This window comes from Mobula birostris, chromosome 20 (genome assembly GCF_030028105.1).
Source record: "Mobula birostris isolate sMobBir1 chromosome 20, sMobBir1.hap1, whole genome shotgun sequence".
In the NCBI taxonomy this organism is placed as follows: domain Eukaryota; kingdom Metazoa; phylum Chordata; class Chondrichthyes; order Myliobatiformes; family Myliobatidae; genus Mobula; species Mobula birostris.
The window spans coordinates 60,047,759-60,069,527 of NC_092389.1; the positions used below are offsets into that span (position 1 = coordinate 60,047,759).

At 48.4% G+C, this 21,769-nt stretch overlaps 1 protein-coding gene and 1 pseudogene across 1 annotated transcript in view; one reads left to right on the forward strand and one right to left on the reverse strand.

The window, feature by feature from the left end:
- The window catches only part of LOC140185019 (uncharacterized), a 777,523-nt gene that overhangs the window by 39,910 nt on the left and 715,844 nt on the right, over positions 1–21,769 (forward strand). The gene's annotated exons all lie outside the window — the stretch shown is intronic.
- On the reverse strand, positions 8,870–11,010 carry LOC140185326 (probable G-protein coupled receptor 139; annotated as a pseudogene).

Genomic DNA, 21,769 nt, shown 5'->3' on the forward strand with positions numbered 1-21,769 from the left:
TCGTCAGGAACACTACGAAGAGGGAGGTCACCTTAAAGCGGGGGATGCCCCTGGCGCATTTGTTCCCGGTGACGGTAATGTTTAGCGCCCCCGTGAGGCACGCCGGGGAGAAACTATTGGAAAAGCGGGGGAAGTTGACCGCTGAGTCATTCAACTTCGGGGACTCCCCGGTGCCGCCGGGTTGGAAGTGGAGGCTGGTAGAGAAGATGTTGAAATTGGAAGGCGTATTTTCCATTGTCGAGTTTGATGTGGGTTGTTCCAAGAGCACGCGTCACATTATCCGGGTGACCGAGGACACCCCGTTTAGAGAGAGATCGCGGCGAGTAGTAGACATGGAAGACGTGAGGTAGTATTTGTGTAAGTTGAAGGAAGCTGGGATCATCACTGAGTCCCAAAGCCCCTGTGCGTCCCCAATAGTCGTGGCCTGGAAGAAGAACGGGAAGGTACGCATGTGTGTGGACTATAGGACTCTGCACAGGCGCACCGTCCCTGACCAGTACACGGTCCCGAGGCTCGAAGACGCGCTGGCCTCTCTGAGTGGTGCGAAGTGGTTTAGTGTGCTGGATTTGCGGAGTGGATAGTACCAGATCCGCATGAGTGAGGCCGACAAATAGAAGATGGCACTTATATGTCCCCTGGTATTCTTCCAGTTCGAAAGGATGCCCCAGGGCATATCGGGAACCCCTACGAACTTCCAGAGGGTCATGGAGAAGACGGTTGGGTATATGAACTTGCTTGAGGTGTTCATGAATTTGGATGACCTCACAGTATTTGGATCCACCTTGGAAGAACACGAAGCGAGGCTACTGAAGGTGCACGGCTGCCTGAAAGCTGCAGGGTTAAAACTTTCCCTGTCTGTTATCTAAGTCGGACACATAATCTCACAAATGGAGTAGCTGCGACCCGGCTAAGATAGAAGCGGTGTCCACCTGACCAAGGCCCCAGGGTTCTGTGGTTATTATCGGAGATTCCTGATGGAGTAGCTACAGACCCGGCTAAGATAGAAGCGTGATCACTTGGCCAAGGCCCCAGACTGTGAGCGCCCTGCGCTCGTTCCTGGGGTTCTGTGGTTATTATCGGAGATTCCTGACGGGCCACGCCAAAGTGAGTCACCCCTTGAATCAGCTTCTGTGTGGTTACCCTCCCCTGGGGAAGAAAAGGAGGGGAGGAGGGACAGGAGGATGGAGAATATCTAAACTCGTCAGAGACTTTTGGACAGAGGTGGATGATTTCAGCCTGAAGCACCGGCCGGGGAGCCGGAACATTGATGCGGATGCTTTGTCCCGACACATGAGGACTGGACAGGGACGAGGAGTGGGACAGCGCTCCTGCCCCTGGGGTGACAGGTGCATGAGGGACTGGACAGGGACGAGGAGGGGGACAGCGCTCCTGCCCCTGGGGTGACAGGTACATGAGGGACTGGACAGGGACGAGGAGGGGGAGAGCGCTCCTGCCCCTGGGGTGACGGCCCTGTGTCAGTTTGCCATCACCGTGAAGGCAGAGGAAAAGGAGCGGCCGGATCGAGCAGCGGATCAATGGGCGGCTTCCGATGACGTCATTCCCCAGGTTCACTGTGACCTCACTGCTGCCGGAATTGAGTTCTGGGGAAGTGGCGGCTGCTGAGCGGGATGACCCGGGCAGTGGCACTATTTGGTCTGCGGTAGAAAATTGAGACACGGCTCAGACAGAGAAGAGAAAACAAGCTTCGGTGCCTCCATTACTGAAAGAGTGGCCTCGACTGGAGTTGAAGAGCCAGATCTTATCCCGGGTCACGTCATGACCGGTCCGACCCGGCGTTGCCAGCTGGTTCTGCCCGAGAAGTATCGGAGGATTGCTTTGAAGTCACTTCATGATGATTCTGAATATCTGGGGGTGAAGAAGACCTATGGATTGCTCAGCGACCGGTTTTGCCTGCCCCGAATGAAGTCGGAGGTTGAAGAATACTGCAAGTCGTGCATTCGCTGCATACGCCGGAAGACACTGCCTACGCGGGCAGCTCCTTTGTCCCACTTACAGAGTGCAGGGCCCCTGGACCTGGTGTGTGTGGATTTCCTGTCCATAGAACCCGATGCCAGCAACACGGCGAATGTCTTAGTCATCACGGACCACCTCACCAGATATGCTCAGGCTTTTCCTACCGAGGACCAGAGGGCGACTACGGTGGCAAAAGTGTTGTGGGAGAAGTATTTCGTTTATTATGGCCTCCCCAGGCGGATACATAGTGACCAGGGACGGGACTTCGAGAGCAGACTCTTCTATGAGTTACTGCGCATGCTTGGAGTTGAGAAGTCGAGGACCACGCCCTATCATTCGCAGGGCGATCCCCAGCCTGAGGGGTTTAATAGGACCTTGCTAGACGTACTCGGGACCCTGGAGGTCAGCAAGAAGAGCAGGTGGAGTCAACATATTGTGCATCTGGTTCATTGTTACAACTGTACACGAAATGAAGTTACTGAGTACTCGCCATATTATCTGATGTTTGGGCCTGAGGCGACGTTGCTCATTGACCTTTGTTTTGGGACTGACGAGGATGAATTATCACCGAAGACTTTTCTGAAGTATGTGTCTGATTATAGGAGAGAGCTGAAAAGGGCTTATGAATTAGCCGGGGTCGCGGCTGCCAAGCAGTATTGAGGAAATAAGAGGAGGTATGATCAAAAAGTGAAGTTCTCCCAACTCCTGCCGGCAGACAGAGTCTTCATAAGCACAAGTTGGCTGACCGCTGGGTGGCCACACCCTATGTGGTGGAGAGTCAGATGCCAAACCTACAAGTTTTCCGGGTGAGACCAGAGGAGGGGAAGGGGCCCGTCAAGATTCTCCATCGGAACCACCTGCTGCCCCTGGGACAAGAGGTGCGGGTTGACCCAGAGCCCGACTTGGAGCCTACACCTAGTAAGAGGACTCTGCGAAAACGCGGGGCGACTGCAGGGCCCACAGCGGGAGAGGCTGGGGGGCGGGGGGGGGCACCCATGAGAGGGATACTGTTTCGAGGGATGAGGATCTGAATGTGTGGCATATGCTGCCTTTCGCGAACTCCCCATTCATTGAGGCAGAGACTCCTGGCCCTGCTCCCACTGTGTCAGGTTAAGTGGGGTGAGGGGCGGGGTGGGGGGAGAGGTTGCTATCTGTGGGCAGCCTGGGTTACAGCGGGACCCTGAAGGGGAGGAAGCGGGGCCTGGACACGTGACAGTGGGCTCCGAGTTGCAGAGGGACACGAGTGATAGATAGGTCGAGGGAGGACTCACCAGGTGGACCAGAAGTATCACCAGTAGTGTCTGAGCCTGAAGAGTTAGGTGAGGTGGTACGGATGTCTCAGAGAATTAGAAGACCACTGGATAGGTTGGCCAATGTTATGTCAGGGGAACAGGGCGTGATCTCTACCGTTTAAGGAGCTATGTCACTGCCTTTTGCACCTGGCTTGGGCTTTGTGTTTTGCAGGAAGGGTTGGCGAATTATTTCAACGTCATGAGGACAGGAATAAATTCGGTGGGGGGACAGTGTATCGCGCTTTAAGAATTCACTGCTAATGTAATGTCTTCTCTGTAATGTTTCACTGCTAAGCCGAATGAAATGGCTGTTCTGTGTATGTTCACTGCTGAGGTAATGGTTTCTCCGTAGCAGCAATGTTTGGATTATGGCTGGAGATAACAGGACTCTGGTATGCATGTTAGCCAATCAGGAGATTGTTGCTCTGTCTTGTGAATCTGGACGGAGATTTTTCCCGTTTTTTTTTGGTCGAGGAGAGACGAAGAGGGAAGACGCGTGTGGAGAGAGCTGGTAGATCACCGGACGGGGTGGACTGGGATCTGAGAGCCCGACGGTCAGCAATGGTAGAAAAATGGGGACTGAGTGAGCTGCAACATGTACTTTTGACTTTTCCTTGAAACGGGCTCTCTTTGACTTTCATTACTAACCCTATATTCAGATTAAGATTCATAAAGTACAGCCATGTAATTGCATAGGGTGTACTGTCTGATATTTTGCTTTGGGGGTTTGTGACTGGGCGGTACATTACACGGCATCCACACAAACGTGATTTCTCACTTTGGCGGGGCCAGAAGTTGTTTTCCCCTAGACGTTCACGAACTCGCCGAGCCTGAGGGTTGCAGATGATCCGAGCTTCCTTCAGATTTCACAAATGCTGCCGAACGTCTTCCACTTCTGCAGGGGCCAGGCGCCGCGACGTTTATCTCAAGGGGGTGATCTGGGTCACCCGGAGAGTGTGGCGAGTGTTCGTGGAACAACCCACATCGAACTCACCAGTAGAAAAGACACCTTCCCGTTTCAACATCTTCTGTATCAGCTTCCTCTTCCAACCCACAGGTACCGGGGATTCCCAAAGGTGAATGACTCAGCATTCACCTTTCCGTCCTTTCGAACAGAGTTTCTCCCTGGCTCGTCTCACAGAGGCAGTAGACATTACCGTTACTGATAAGAGGTGCGCCGGGTCATCCCCCGCTTGAAGGTGACCTTCCTCTTCATTGTGTCCCTGACAGTCACTGCCATCCCGTTCACCTGTAGAACCGAGGGCTTCTGCAGTTCAGGTCTCACCAGCACCCCAGCAGGTCAGCCTGATTTCTCTTCGTGGTCTTCCGGAGCAATCACCAAGAGGGCCTCGGCCTCAGGCATTCTGGGAATTAGGGGTTTCCCATCACTCTCGCTACTTACCCAGGCCGTCACACGATTGGTTTTGAGCGGATGAACCACACAGTCTCTCGTCTGAGCTCATTACCCGGCCCAGAGCGGCCACGCAGTTCGAAACCCCTGGTAAATTGACAATGTTTTCTCAAAGCTCTCTCCGTGCAGCCTTGCATTAGCCTCCGCACAATAGGAGTGTTTGTCCCCACAAGAATTGAAAGTCGCCCTGATGAACAGGTCCGGACAAACTAGCGGTAATGTGCAAGGACCTCAGCCGCTCCCACATCTGTCTCCGAGAACTCCAACTTCAATGACAAATAATCACCCCTCACTAAGACCCCAGATCTCTAGTGCACTGAGTGGCGTTGATGGTAAATGCGTCAAATACAGCAAGGTGACCTCCGAGCCTGTGTCAGGTGTGGGTCTAGCGTAAATACCCTCTAGCCGTAAAGATTCACTAGAGCTGGACCCCACTAAGCCTTCAGGACTAGTTTATTTTTGCCTCAGGGTGTTCCTTGATATATTTCTGGGAACGCGTTCCCCCGAGACGCCACACTATTCCCTCACTAGGTCTCTTCTAAGTTTCCCGACGCCTCTCTCTCGCTTAGGTACCTGGGGGCTCACTCTCTTCGAGGTTTTCCGTCATTCATACTCCCGCCTGAAGTGTCCCTCCACCACAGTTAAAACAGAAAATACCGGCCGCTGTCCTCGGGGGAGCCCGGCCACCAGCAGCGCTCTGCATAGTCCGTCCCTTAAGGTGGTCAGCCTCGCTATCAGCTCTATCGTTTGGGGGGGGGGAGCGCACCCACAGATGACAACTGGGACATCTGAATTCTCAACTCTGCCATGTGGTCCCTTACCCCTCCCCGGGGTAGGCTATCAATGGTCACTTCAGCGCAGGGGACTACGACCGAGGACGGTACAGCTCCACCCCAACACCACCATGGCTCCGAAGCATTATCCTCCTCTCTGACTTCTCTGATCAGCTCAACAAGCAACGGAGTGGGGAGCGACTTACCAGAGAGCCGGAGACCACTAGCGTTTGTGTCCTGTGACTGTGCGCCTCTCGCTATTTGAGCCCATCTTAACTGATTCACCTCCGCTGTTTTGAATGGTCCGTCTGCGCCACAAGCAACCCAGCTGTATCTCAAGTCGAAAAATATAGACAGAAAGTTTCTCTCCCTTATCCTGAAACATTTTCTAAGTTCCTAAGTTCCATCGGGCTTCCCGTTGTGCCAAACACATTTTCTATAGCGCTTAAATGTAGCGCGTAGAAGTGGCTAACGGGCTCAGTGTGTTTACAGATCTCACCACGTCAGCAGCCGGCCCCCTCAAACTTTCAACCAATCGCTGTCTTTCTACGTCATCACGGCACTGCCACTCACCCAGCATCTGAGCGGTCCGCTCTGCCCGAGTCCGATACTTCTCTTCCCCCTCGAGTGTGGGCCTCGCTCCTGAGAACATTCTCGGCTTTTGATAGCGAGGCTCTGCTGCTCTAACGGTGTTTAAAGTTCGAATTAACAACTCGTCCGGGTACGAATGTTTCCCCCAGTCAATACTCACATATTCGGTACCGGTAACCGTGTGGATTCGCACCAGTGATCAACCCCTGCAGCATCCACAGCCTCACACCGTAATCATTTTACCGGACAGTAGTTTAGCACAGACTTAAACACACAACCCACTGGATCAATGCTCAGGGTTATCACACAACATCCAACGAAATCGATCCCCGACGAGACCCCGACGATGAAACACTCTGGTTTCGTCGGCTGCGAAAGTCCGGGGAAGACACTGGACTAGAATAAGTAGCGCCAGACTCGCGAGACCGAGATGGCTTCCAGCCCCGGACCCCAGTTTGTGTGGATGTGTGTAATTTGCTACCCGTCACAAATTAGTGCCACGAAATGACGGACAGTACCCTGCATACGATTAAAGGAAGTATATTTATGAATCTGAACTTAACTAAAGGGTTAGTAAAGAAAAACAAATAGAAATGTACACAAGTTGGAGCTCAAAGTTTCACCATATTCACTGATTATAAATCGATCTCGGCCCCTGGCTTCGTCGAATCCCGGTCCCACACTGGGTCAAATCCTACGACCTGTTCTATCCAGCGTCTTCTTTCTCCATCTCCCCCCGAAAAAAGCCCCAGGCCCGACCTCAGTGTTCAACAGAAAGGAAAACGTCCCCAAAGTTCTCCCATCCTAATTGGATGCCACACATTCCTCAACATCCCTTATCTTCAGCAATAAGCCAGACAGGCTGAAAGCAAAACAGAATGCTCTTACCGAACTGCTGAATGAAATACATACAGTATAACAGTGAAGATATGAACCAGGGAATTAAATTGGTTTCATTAGATCTGTTCTTTATTATGGCTGTGGGGCTTATAGATCAGCTTCATTTTCAACTCTAAACTACTTGAATGTGACAGAAAAACAGGCTTTAAGATTGTATGGTGGTGCAGTAAGGTCGTCTCCTGTTTCGGTTTTACTGGCTGAAATGGCAGAACTGTTATCAGAATTGCAGATATTGCAGTTATGCTAGCATAGGATTAATTTGAGGAGGCAGAGAAATGATCTTCCGGTTAAAGTTGTGTTCGAGGACTATTGGGAACATTATACGCAAAGTGTTTTCCTGTTTAGGTGGCTGGGACCTAATCAGGCTGGGAAGATGGGATTGTTGGATTATGCAATATACCGCACTGTCACGTTCTCTGAAACGTCACTTTGTTCTGTCTGTGACTACTTGATTTTAGGTCTCACATTTTAATAAAGTACAAGGACTCTGTTATGCCTGAGGATCTGCTGCTTCATCAATATATTAAAGACAATTATTTTGATATGTTAACCATTGTTGCAGAGGAATCAAAAGGCAATTTAACTGGGGATGATGGTGTTTGTTGTGCCCGGATTAAAGGTAACGATAAAGAAACAGCTTACCGACCATTTATGTGTAAAAACTGCAGAATATGTGGCCATCATTCTAGATCTATAGTGTTTGGAGGAAATTCGTCCACGTAAAGTTGTAATTTGTTCAGATGTTGTTTTCGGTTTTGATGAATTTTAAAACGGATTGGTCAGTCTGGGACTAGCTGGACACTAGCAGTCGGTCAGAGTTACTGTTGGAAACTCATCAAACATTATTTCATACGCAAAGTATTGGATTATACATTTTCTTCTGAGGGGTCTCCACACATGGAGGTACTGAGGGGAATGAGCGGGTTGACTGTTTAGTCACAAAAGCTGTTAAAAGTTCGACTGTGGATAAAGACCTTCCACGTTGCAAATCAGAACCTGTTTCAGGGTTTGCAGGGTTAAGAATGAGGGGTTTATGGGAAATCTAGTGGGACACTGGGCACAAGGGGAGACACCTTTACAGATATCGAACAGTGTTGGGTTCATGGGAGAAGTGGCTACAAACAAGAAAGGAAGGAATTATAGTGACACGACCTGAATTGGCCATACTATAAAGAATTATTCCCTACGTTGTGTTTGAAAACTTCATACTGGGCTGTGTAGATTTTGTCATTATGAAGCATTTCAACACACACTGTTTCAGGGTGAAGCTGATCAAGTAGATGGAAATCAAATGCAGATTTAATTACAATCGTTGAGGGTGGATATCTTTCATTTTAGTTGTGGGAATGAGTTTAACTCGATTCACTCTATTGGATTTCATTTTGTGCAATCTATAGGATTTTTTTGGGGGGGGGTAATTTAGCTTTCATTAGAAAAAAAATAAGTACGAGGGTTTTATTTCCCATTTCTCTGCACCATATTCCAGTCCAGTTAGTGGCGGGAACGCGCATTAAGTCGGAGCGTCAACCGACATGTATCCAAAGCCCGCCCCATTCATTCATGTTAGACAATCATTTAAAAGCTAGGCGGAAACTGGTGTGTTTGACATTGGATTAGCCAACCAGCATAAGACTAGAACTCCCGCTGTCTTGTGGTAAAGTCGGACTGTGAGGTTGGTGGGCGGGAATGGGGATAGATGGGCATATCCATAGACCAATCAGTTGGTGGCATTCCAGTGTAGTTCGTTGACTGATATCTGACGAGTCCAGGACAGTGTTTTGACCCTCCCCAGAAACACACTATCCTAATGTTCCAGAACTGCCGGACGATGGGACAGTCAGTCCCGGAATAACAACTCGGAGATCAGGCGGTGAATATGAGGAGCTGGCGTCCCGACTGCAGAAATTGTGGCCACCTCCGTCTTGTGCTCAGGACGCGGTTTTATTCACGAATTGAAGCACGGAGGGGACAGAATATTTCACCGCACTAATTATCTGCTCCCTGAATTTTGACTGAGTCACCGCGTAAATAAATGTGTTTGTGCAGCAGCTGAAATCACTCAGCAAAATGCCGACGTAGTTAAAGATCCATTCAGAATCATTGAAATTGAATCTTTTCCCTAAGACCTGATAATATATGACATTTACAACCACTGTCATCCACAGGAGGATGAAGCTGCTGGAGAGGGTGAAGAGTAAAGCCACAGGCCTCCTCCTGCTCTCCATCTCCGGGTCACTGCGGTTCTCCCCCTTGCTCTGACCCTTCAGCCCCTTACGGACCCGACTGGCCACTAAAATGTGTCTGACTGTCAGAGCGTTGAGCAGCAGGATCCCAGCGAAAGGGAGGAACGGAGTTAAAACTGTATCAAGCCAGTTATATCCTACCCACCCGGGGTCAGCGAAATACCTGCCCATGAGTACACAGAACCAAGGTATGTTGTCGATTATCACGCTGGGTTCCCGTGTGAAGAACCGGGGTATGTTTTTTCAGACAGAACACTACGCCGGTTGTTGTTAGAACCACAGCCGCAGTTTTCCCGATGCAATATTTTGTTTTCAGCTTCTGGCAGCAAATGGTGACAAACCGATCAAAGGTGAAAGTGACGGTGAACCAGACAGAACAGTCTGTGGCTGTGCACTTCAGTACATCGATAACACTGCACACAGGCGTGATGTCCAGAAAATTCATCGGGAAGTAATACTCACTGATTTGAGACAAAATGACCTCGGTGACAATGGTCAGTAGATCGGCCGCTGCCATGGCCACCAGTTAGCGAGTGGTGCAGGTAGAGAGGCCGCACTTTCCCCCGGACAGGATCAAAATCGCCACTAAATTCACTGTGTTTGGGGGAGGGGGGGAGAGGGACGGGGGAGGGGGTTGGGGACGGGGGGAGAGGGAAAGACAGATATAGCAGACACTGGGCATTACTGAAGACGTTCCTCAAGGAATAGGGTTTCAGCTAAAGATCAGGAGTGCTGGGGTCTGTGAACGGCTGCTAATCTGACATCAGACACGGGTCACACTGTCTCTGACCTGCCTTCTTCAGTGCGGAGATAAGACAATGTGTGCAGAATCGTCGGGGATAAAATCGATCTGCATGAACAACAACGATAGGTGCTGATACCGATTTCAGTCGTTGACGGGGCCGGTTTCATGATTTAACCGTGACTGACGAGGCCCCTGGAAACTCAGCATCTGATGGGGCCGAGAAGGGATACAGGGGGGAGCAACACAGACAAAAAACTGGAGGGCTCAGTAGGTCAGGCAGCAAACATGGAATTGAACAAGCTTTGGTGTTGTGCCGAGACTGTTCTTCAGGACGAAGCGGTGCCCCAGTTTACGACGCGTCTCAGAGGGAAAGCAGGAACAACTTAGTAACCTGAGACTGAGTGGCTCCGTTAATGGATTAATTCCGCAGCGCATTTCAATTCGATAACTATCGTCAGCAGATCCGTGGACACTGGTTCAGGTGATCAGATCCAATTATTGACCGACAGGCAGTGAGATCCGACTGTGACAGACTCCACAGGGAGACATGAAATACAGGACCAGGGGTTCTCTCTGATCAATAACTCAGAAACAGTGAACTTCACAATGTAAACCCATCCCAGTCACAGCTTACAGGAGAGCCGCCTGTCCCCACACCGGGACAACTCAGGATAAGGTGGCATTGAAGGCAAGAGCAACGTCCGAGTCGATCCCGTGAGTTAGATGAGAGACAGGAGTTTCGTTCCGCTTGTCATTAAATATGAAATGTCAGAGTGTTGCACTGACAGGATCAATATCTCTGACGGATATTTGTATAATTATCATCAAGTTAGAAGCTTGTCAAATGATCATAAACAGATTCACATGGGTTAACGCACAGGAATACCAAACATGAATTGTTCTGCTCACTCACCAGGAGCTCTAATGACGGCAATGAACACGTACAATATTTTCTGCACACTGTAGTAAATATCCAACATTGCAGACATTTTCTCTGTCCAGTGACTTGTCTCCCTGTGCTACAGGCGATCTCTCGGAATGAAATGTTAAGGCAGTACATGCCTGGGGTTTTTAATACCATTTAGCGACTCCACAGGAACACATTTCAACAGATTTAAAAATAACTGTTTTTAAATTATTTACAAACCAATTTCGTCAGGCAGGCGCAATCTCTGTGGTGACAGATTGCGATTAAAGAATTAACTGATATAATGTTTGTACTATTCGTGTGCATTAGTTTGTGCCAAAATGTGACTGAACCTTCCGCGATGCCTTATCAATTAAATGTGCTTCCACAGTAGGTATGTACTGTAATAGAGTCATTTGACAGACACAGAATATTGAAGTAAATTATGTATTAATAGCTTGTGAAATTGTATTGAATCACCTACTGTTACTATTCTCCTTGAGACTATAAACTCGTGGAATAATTTGTGCTTGGGGGACTCTAAGGAAGGGATCTGTTTGTGATGGTGCATCAACACTTTCATATCCACAAAACCCTCCAACATCGTCAGTGACTCAGTCACAGTCAGAACATTTCGGTGCTCACCAGGACCCACCCTTAACCCTAATACATGGCCATGAAACTCGGCAGTCTAGTAGGGGGTTGAGTCTGTTTTAATCATATCACCACCTGTGTGTTAAGGAACACGGCGGAGCGCTGGAGAGGCGGATAAGGAACTGCCGTTCTGTGTAGCGTGTTTCTGTGTCTCTGTGTGGATCAACCCATTGTTTCTGCCTGACCCGGCCTGACTCTACACGTATCCATAGACATCCAGTTCAATTTATCCCCTCGGTTCAGTCCCTTCCCCTCTGTCTCCGTAAACTGCACATGCTCCCGACCTCTCGTTTCAAACACTTCACAAAATGGCTGCCTGAACCATAAAAATCAAGAACAGAGGTCAAAATTCAAATTGCATTCATTATTAATCTATGTACAAATGAAACAACCTTGAGATTCGTCAGAGCTTCAAATCAGCAGACACACTTGCATATTGGATCATCTCAGCGCAAAATCATTTCAAATAGTTCACAAAACGGCTGCCTCCATCTTAGAACAAACGTCAACGTTCAAAATGCATTTATTAGTATTATCTCTAAACAAAACAAGTCTGATAGTCGTCACACCTCCAAATCCTCAGAACCCTGAAATACATACACACCCCCAATGTATATTCCAAAACCACCGAACCCCCAAAATCCGTATGCACCCTGAAATCCGCCGGCATTCCCAAATCTCTCCACACACTCAAATGTGCTCCGAAATCCGTGTGCATCTGAGTTAATGTTTGCCCCCAATCCGCATGCACCCCCAACATTAGCTGGCAAACACCCATTCCTGTCCACATTCCCAAATCCATGTACATCCCCCATATTCTCCAAAGCACTCCTAAATGAGCGCATATTCTCAAATCCGTCTGCACCCCCGAATCCTTTGCGCATCCGAACCCACTGATTCTCCCACATGCACATTAGCCTATCCCAGCAAAAGAATCATTTCAAACAGTTCACAGAATGGCTGCTTCCATTTTAAAAAGTACAGATGGTAAAGTTCGTATCGCGTTTAACTATAAACGAAACAACCTGGAGATTCGAAACACCTCCAAATCCAACAGCTCCTCAAAGTCATTGTTCACCCCCGAATCCGTCAACACACCCAACTCTCCATATATCTGCAAATCAGTGTACACCCATAACTCTCTGCTCACCGGAAAATCCTCATTCAACTTTCAAATGAGTGTGCACCCCAAAGCAACTGACACCCCAAAATACCTGTGTACTCACACATTCGCTGACAAACTCCGAAATATTCGCACATCCCCAAATCCTGGGGGTGGGGGGGGGTGTTGTAGGAGAAGATGGCGGCGCGACGCAGCGCCCGCGGCCGCTCCGAATGATATCGTATGTGTTAACTAGGGGCCGTGCGCAATCCTGATTTGATGGAGACATAAGTGAGAAGCACGGATGAATACCTGGAGAAACTTCTGAAATGCCTGCTTCGTTGCCGCTGCTACTGTGCGATGGAGACTCTCCGGAGGGGAAGGCCCCAAATCCTCGGCTTTGCCCATTGCCTGTTGCCGGGGCTGGGGTCGAAGCGCTCGGCAGAGATGGGTCTCGGTGCTCGGTGTCGGAGGGCTGGTCGGAGGTTCGGAGTTTTCAGACGGACTCAGAGTCGGCTGTGATCAGGTGCTTCCAGGATGCTGCATCGGCAAGTTTGCGGCGCTGGAAGCTCATGGCAGGGAGAGTTTCTCCCTTCTACCGTCTGCGAGAGATGATGGGACTTTCGAGAGACTATGAGACTGTTTTTTTAACCATGCCCATGGTCTGTTCTTCACTAAATTACGGTATTGCGTTGCACTGCTGTAGGTATATGTTATAATTTTGTGGTTTTTGTCAGTTTTTCAGTCGGTTTGTCTTGTGTTTCTGTGATGTCATTATGGAGGAACAATGTATCATTTCTTAATGCATGCATTACTAGATGACAGTAAAAGAGCACTGCGTGTCCTCATAATCTAATAATATAATCTAACTCCAAATCAGGGGTACACCTACACATTAGAACCATAGGACCATAGAACACTACAGCTCAGAAAACAGGCCATTCGGCCCTTCTAGTCTGTGCTAAAACTTTATTCCGCTAGTACCATTGACCTGCACCCAGTCCATGACACTCTAGACCTCTCTAGACTCTGCAATCCCAAAATTTCGCCTTTGAATGCCTAGAATAAATACTAAACACATCCTTGCCATAAAACAGCTTTATCCCAATCCACTCTTCCTAGATCTGTTCTCAACTCCTCAAATTTAGCCCCTTTCCAGTTTAGAACCTTAACTCGTGAACCAGGCTTATCCTTATCATAATTAACTTGAAACTAATGACATTATGGTCACTAGACCCAAAATTTTTGCCTACACATACTTCTGACCTGTCTCGTTCCCTAATAGGAGATCAAGCATTGCATCCTCTCTCGTTGGTAACTCTATATATTGATTTAGAAAACTTTCCTGAACACATTTGACAAACACCACGCCATCTAACCCTTTCGCAATATGGGAATCCCAGTCAATATGTGGAAAGTTAAAATCCCCTACTATTACAACCTTCTGTTTCTTACATCGGTCTGCTATCTCTCTACAGATTTGCTCCTCCAATTCTCTCTGACTATTGGGCGGTCTATAATACAACCCTATTAGTGTGGTCACACCTTTCCCGTTCCTCAGCTCCACCCATATGGCCTCTGTAGACAAGCCCTCCGGGCTGTCCTGTATACGCACAGCTGTGATATTCTCCCTGACTAGTAATGCCACTCCTCCCCCTTTCATCCCTCCCCCTCTGTCACCTCTGAAACAACGGAACCCCGGAGCATTAAGCTATTAGTCCTGCCCCTCTTGCGACCATGTCTCACTAATGGCAATAATGTCGTAATCCCACGTGTCAATCCACGCCCTAAACTAATCTGCTTTACCTACAATACTCCTTACATTAAAATAGATGCACCTGAGAGCACTTCTATCATGTACAAACCTTTGAATACTGTCTATATATGCAGTCCTCGCATGACCTTTATCCTCCTCCACCTCACTATCTGCTCTAACACTATCTGCTCCAACACCCTTCCCCTACAAATCTAGTTTAAACCCCTCTGAGCAGAACTAGCAAACCTACCCGCAAGGATGTTCGGCCCCCTCCAGTTCAGGTGCAAACCGTCCCGTCGTAACAGGTCTCACCATCCCTGGGACAAAGTCCAATTGTCTGCAAACATGAAGCTCTCCCTCCTGCACCATCTCCTTAGCCACGTATTTAGCTGCATTATCTTCCTATTTCTAACCTCACTAGCACGTGGCACGGGTAGCAATCATGAGTTTGCAACCCTGGAGGTCCTAACCTTCAACTTTGCACCTAGCTCCCTACACTGTACTCTCTTTGCAAGACCTCATCCTCCTGCCTATCCACGTCATTGCTCACTACATGGACCACGACATCTGGCTGCTCACCCTCCCTCCTGAGGGTACTGAGATCGCGATACGAAATATCGCGGACCCTGGCACCAGGGAGGCAACAGACCATCCGGGATTCTCGATCTCTCCCACAGAACCGCTTATCTGTCCCCCTAACTATGGAATCCCCTATCACTACTGCTCTCCTCTTTTCCCTCCTTCCTTTCTGAGCTGAGGGTCCAGTCTCGGTGCCAGAGACGTGACCACTACATGTCCCTGGTGGGTCATCCCCACCAACAGTATCCAAGCTGCATACTTATTATTGATGGGAACGGTCACAGGGGTGCTCTGCTCATTCTGTCTACTCCTCTTCCCTTTCCTGACAGTCACCCAGCGTCCTGCCTCCTGACTTTTAGGGGTGTTTATTTCCCTTAAACTCCTGTCTATTTCTTCCTCTACCTCACGAATGACCCGAAGTTCATCCAGCTCCAGTTCCAATTCCCTAATTCGGATTGTCAGGAGCTGCAGCTGGGTGCATTTTTTACAGGTGTAGTCATCAGGGAATTTTGGGCTGTCACTGACTTCCCACATACTGCATATGGAGCACTCGATTGTCCTAACTGCTGTCACCATTACCTACTCCTAAGTTAATTTAATTAATTAAAGGAACTTGGAGAGGATGCAGTGGAGATTAGGGAGGTGGTTGAATGGGAGAGGCTGCAGAATGGTTTTGGATGTGATTGTACTGGAGAAGGTGCAGAGGGAATTGGAATGTGATTGTATAGGACAAAGTGATTGGGATGCGATTGTCTTGTACACAGTGCAGAGGGGATCAGGCGTGTGATTATACTGGAGAACATCAAGTCAAGTCAAGTCACGTTTTATTGTCATTTAGATCATAACTGCTGGTACAGTACACAGTAAAAATTAGACAACGTTTTTCAGGACCATGGTGCTACATGAACAATACAAAAATTACACTGAACTACAAAAAAAAAAACACAAAACTACACTTGACTACAGACCTACCCAGGACCGCATAAAGTGCACAAAACGGTGCAGGCATTACAGTAAATAATAAACAAGACTATATGCACAGTAGAGGGCAGTACGTGGGTGTCAGTCCAGGCTCTGGGTATTGAGGAGTCTGATGGCTTGGGGGAAGAAACTGTTACATAGTCTAGTCGTGAGAGCCTGAATGCTTTGGTGCCTTTCTCCAGATGGCAGGAGGGAGAAGAGTTTGTATGAGGGGTGCGTGGGGTCCTTCATAATGCTGTTTGCTTTACGGATGCAGCGTGTGGTGTAAATGTCTGTAATAGCGGGAAGAGAGACCCCGATGATCTTCTCAGCTGACTTCACTATCCGCTGCAGGGTCTTGCGATCCGAGATGGTTCAATTTCCGAACCAGGCAGTGATGCAGCTGCTGAGGATGCTCTCAATACAACCTCTGTAGAATGTGGTGAGGATCGGGGTTGGGAGATGGACTTTTCTCAGCCTTCACAGAAAGTAAAGACGCTGCTGGGTTTTCTTTGCTATGGAGCTGGTGTTGAGGGACCGGGTGAGATTCTCTGCCAGATGAACACTAAGAAATTTGGTGCTCTTAACGATCTGTCCATCTCTGATGCATCCAGCTACCGCAGAGTCATCAGAGAACTTCTGCGAGTGGCCAGACTCAGAGTCGCACTGAAAGTCTGAGGTGTTCAGTGTGAACAGAAAGGGAGACAGGACAGTCCCTTGTGGGGCTCCAGTGTCACTCACCTTCACCTCAGGCAGAGAACCACCCAGCGGTACAAACTGGGGTATATCAGTCAGGAAGCCAGTAATCCAGGAGATAGTGAATTTGTCTGCGCCCATCCTTCGCAGCGTCTTGCGCAGATGACGTGGCTGGATTGAATTGAAAGCACTGGAGAATTTTTTTTGAAAAATGTGATTCCCAGAATGCCACCACCATCATCCCGGTGGGAGTGAGCTCGCTGCAATAGGTAGATAACGGTGAAATACCCAGTTTCTGTTCGGCTACCTAAGTCTGGGGAAGACCATCTCTGGCCCCACAAACGTGTGAAATTGAGGTGTGAGCTCACCCGAGACCCCCTGTTTGGGTCGATCCTGCGTGATTTGTCAAGTCAAGTCAGTTCACTTTTTATTCTCATTTCAACCATAACTGCTGGAACAGGGCATAGTAAAAACGAGACCACATTTTCCAGGACCATGGTGCTACATGAAACAATACACAAATTACACAGATCTACGTAAGAAGAAACACAAAAACTACACTAGGCTACAGACCTCTCAAGGACTGCATTAAGTGCACAAAACAGTGCAGGCACTACAGTAAATAATAATAAATAATAAACAGGACAGTGGGTACAGTAGAGGGCGGTAGGCTGGCGTCAGTCCAGGCTCTGGGTACTGAGGAGTCTGATGGCTTGGGGGAAGAAACAGTTACATAGTCTGGTCGTGAGAGCCCGAATACTTCGGTGCCTTTTTCCAGATGGCAGGAGGGAAAAGAGTTTATATGAGGGGTGCGTGGGGTCCTTCATAATACTGTTTGCTTTACGGATGCAGCGTGTGGTGTAAATGTCTCTAAAGGTGGGAAGAGATCTTCTCAGCTGACATCTCTATCCGTTGCAGGGTCTTCCGACCAGAGATGGTGCAATTTCTGAACCAGGCAGTGATGCAGCTGCCCACGATGCTCTCAATACAACCTCTACAGAATGTGGCGAGGATGGGGAGAGAGAGATGGATTTTTCTCAGCCTTTCGCAGAGAGTAGAGACGGGGGTATTAGGAGTGTGGGTTTATCAGTTAGGTTCCAGAAGGGATGGGGTTTGTGATTGTACTGGCGAGGGTGCATGAGGGATTGTTTGTGATTGTACAGCAGAGAGTACATAGGGATATTGGAATGTAATTGCATAGGACAAAGTACAGAGGCGATTGGGGTGTTGTTGCATGGTAAACAGTGTAGAGCGCATTGAGTGTGTGATTATGTTGCAGAAGGTGCCGAGGAGAATTTGGTTGTCGTTGTATGGGTTAGGGTCCAGAGGATACTGAGGTTGTGATTGATAAGTTTGTGGTCTAAGGTAGAAGGAGTAAATTTTAGGAAACCAAGCACATTTGTATTTAACATAGTCCCCTCCTACATGTACTCACATAGTCCTGCTGTCGTGCAGCACACGGGTCTCTTCTTTGCACGAGTGGTCCGCAGCAGGGCTGATGGACAGGTTCATGGCCTAAGGTGCAGCTCTCCTTACATGCACGTGCAGTTCAACTCTATGAGTAAAAATGCAGAAAGGAAGTTAATAACGTCTTCTTCTACCATAGGCCACCATCTTATCAATCACCCCTTGTTTTGGAGAGAATGCAGAGAGGATTGCGGGTGTGACTACATTGGAGAGAGGGCAGAGGTGATTAGGAGAGTAATTTAATTGAAGAGCATGCTCAGGTTATTGGGATGTGATAATATTGGAGAGGGTATGGAAGAGATAGGGTGTTGTTGTAATGGAGTGGATGCAGAGGTGTTTGGGATGTGATTGTATTGCACAAAGCGCAAAAGGGGATTGAGCGTGAGATCACGTTGGAGAGGACGCCGAGGGGATTGTGGGTGTGATTGCACTGCAGACGATAAAGAGGGCATTAATGAAGTGGTTCTATGGGAGAGGGTAGAATGGATGGGGATGTGATTGTACTGGAGAAGTTGGAGAAAGAATTGGAATGTGATTGTCTAGGACAAAGTGCAGAGGGTATCGTATCGGGAGTGTCAGTATTGTAGAGAGGTTGTTGAGGGGATTTTGGATGTGATTATATTGGAGGGTGCCGAAGGTATTGAGGTGTGTCTGTATTTCAAAGAATGCAAAGGTGATTGTCTATGATTGTATTTGAGAGAGTGCAGAGGGGATTGTCTGTGATTGTATTTGAGATAGTGCAGAGGGGATTGTCTGTGATTGTATTTCAGAGAGTTCAGAGGGGATTGGATGTGATTGTATTTGAGATAGTGCAGAGCGGATGTGGGATATGATTGTACTGGAGATAGTGCAGAGACGTTTGAGGATGAGATTGCATTGGAGAGGTTGCAGAGGCGAACTGAGTGGATTAGTAATGGAGACGATGAGAGGGATTTGTGGATCTGGTTGTTCTGGCTATGGTACAGGGTTGATAAACTAGAGCGTGGGGTTATCCACATACTTGCGAAATATAAAGGCGAGGACTATGTTATAATCTGAGAGTTAATTCCAATATTGCCGTTGCAGAGTATCAATATCCTTCTGAGGTGTTTTGTCTCTGTTGTACCGAAAAGCTTAATATAAATCCTCCCGGAAGGGGGAGAGGATGGCAGCGCCACAGCAGCGCGCGCGGCCACTGTGGTGATGATGCCTGTTATCTGACAAGTAGGGGACGGTGCACAATTCTGATTTGATGGAGACAGACGTGAGCGTACGGAGGAACATCTGGAAAACTTCTGAAATGCCCGCTTCGCTGCCGCTGCTAATGTGTGGTAACCGGAATCTCCGGAGCTGAAGGCCCCGAAATCCTCGGCTTTGTGTGTTTCAGCAGCCGGGGTGAGGTTGAAGGCGTCGGCAGAGGATCGCGCTCGGGAGGCTGTATCGGAGAGTCTGGTCGGAAGTTCGGAGTTTTCGGACGGATGAACTCAGTGTCGGCTGTGGTCGGCTGCTTCCAAAGTATCGGCAAGTTGACGGTGCCTGGAGGTTTATGGCAGGGAGTTTCTCCCTTTTGCCTCCTGTTATCGGGGACTAGGGAGTCGATCGACTCGGGACTTTGAGACTTTTTTTTTTACTGTGTCCATGGACTTTTTTCATCAAATTATGGTATTGCTTTGCACTGCTGTAACTATATGCTATAATTATGTGGTTCTGTTAGTGTTAGTCTTGGTCTGTCCTGTTTTCTGTGAGATCACTCCAGAGAAACATTATATCATTTCTTAATCTATGTATGCATTTCTAAATGACAATAAAAGAGGACTGAGTGTTCTCATAATCTAAAAAAAAAATCATATCGGGTATACTCATTTACAAAGCACATTTCATGGTCGGTGTTGAACAGATCAGGCGGATGAACTCACCTGGAATAGCTGTGAGGACTGGGATGTTACCGCCGTGACAGAAACACGACTAAGCGAAGGGCAGGACCGAGAGATGACTATTCAGCGATATAGGTACTACAGTTGTGCCACTGGGATAGAGGTTCAGCCGAGCGAGAGAGGTGTAATATCAGCATTTAGAAATGACATTTTGGCGATAACGTCCTGTGAGGCCATATCGGCAGAACGTAGAAGCAGGGCACTCAAAGGTACTCTACTATATGCTCCAATAGTCAGCGGGAATGACTACTGGGAGACCATGCGGTGAATCGCTCCATGGAACTATATGAAATACTCCAGTTGTCCCCGTGAACGAAATGTTACCGTCCAGTTTATCGCAACTTCTCCGAATCTTAATCGTTTCGATTTGGGTGCCTCTCATTCTACAAAAGTTGCAAGCAGTAAAGTCCCTGCCAGGCCAGACTTTTTGCGTAACCCAGGCCACTTGTCTTGGCAACATCCTGTCAAAACTCTTTCCAGTTTAAACACGTGTCTCTCTCCTTCACACAAACAACCACAAACACAGACACACAAATACACACACATGCACTCTTCCGCAACACCCCCACCTCCACGCACACACACATACAGCACAAACTCCCAGCTTGTCCATATCTTGGCTGCTCTTAATGTCACAGAGCTGCCAGCCACTGGAACAACCCGCGTGGGAAAAACACCTGGGAGATTCTGCGGTGAATGAGAGTAGCTGGAGGCAGGAATGGCTTGTGCTCAGGACGGGACTTTATTAATTAAATAAAGCACATAAGTGACCGGATATTTTACTGCGCTGATCACCTGCTCCCTGAATTTCGACTGCGTCACCGCGTAAATAAACGTGTTTGTGCAGCAGCTGAAATTCCTCAGCAAAAACCCCACGTAGTGAAAGATCCATTCAGAATCAGTAAAATCGAATCCTCTTCCTGAGAGCTGATAATATATGACATTTACAACGTACGTCATCCACAGGAGGATGAAGCTGCCGGAGAGGGTGAAGAGTAAAACCACAGACCTCCTCCTGCTCTCCATCTCCGGGTCACTGCGGTTCTCCCCCTTGCTCTGACCCTTCAGCCCCTTACGGACCCGACTGGCCACTAAAATGTGTCTGACTGTCAGAGCGTTCAACAGCAGAATTATGCCGAAAGGGAGGAATGGAGTTAAAACCGTATCTAGCCGATCGTATCCCACCCAACCTGGGTCAGTGAAGACACGGTCCCTGTATGCACAGAACCACGGTACATTGTCGATGATCTCTGTGGGTTTTAACGTGAAGTACCGTGGCACGTTTTTCAGACAGAACACTACGCCGGTTGTTGTCAGAACCACAGCCGCAGTTTTCCCGGTGCAATATTTTGTTTTCAGCTTCTGGCAGCAAATGGCGACAAACCGATCAAAGGTGAAAGTGACGGTGAACCAGATAGAACAGTCTGCGGCTGTGAACCTCAGGACTTCGATAACCGTGCAGACAGGGGTAATATTCAGAAAACTCCACGTTAAGTAATACATTCTGATTTGAAGAAAAATGACCTCGGTGACAATGGTCAGGAGATCGGCCGCTGCCATCGCCACCAAGTAGCGAGTGGTGCAGGTAGAGAGGCCGCACTTTCCCCGGGACAGGATCACAATCGCCGCTGAATTCACTGAAGAGAGAGAGAGAGACAGACAGACAGATAGACAGAGAGAGAGAGAGAGAGAGAGAGAGAGAGAGAGAGAGAGAGAGAGAGAAGACATACGGCATTAGTGAACACGTTCTCCAGGAATTAACACAGGTTCGGGTTTCAGATAAATGTCGGTAGTGCTAGAGTCGCT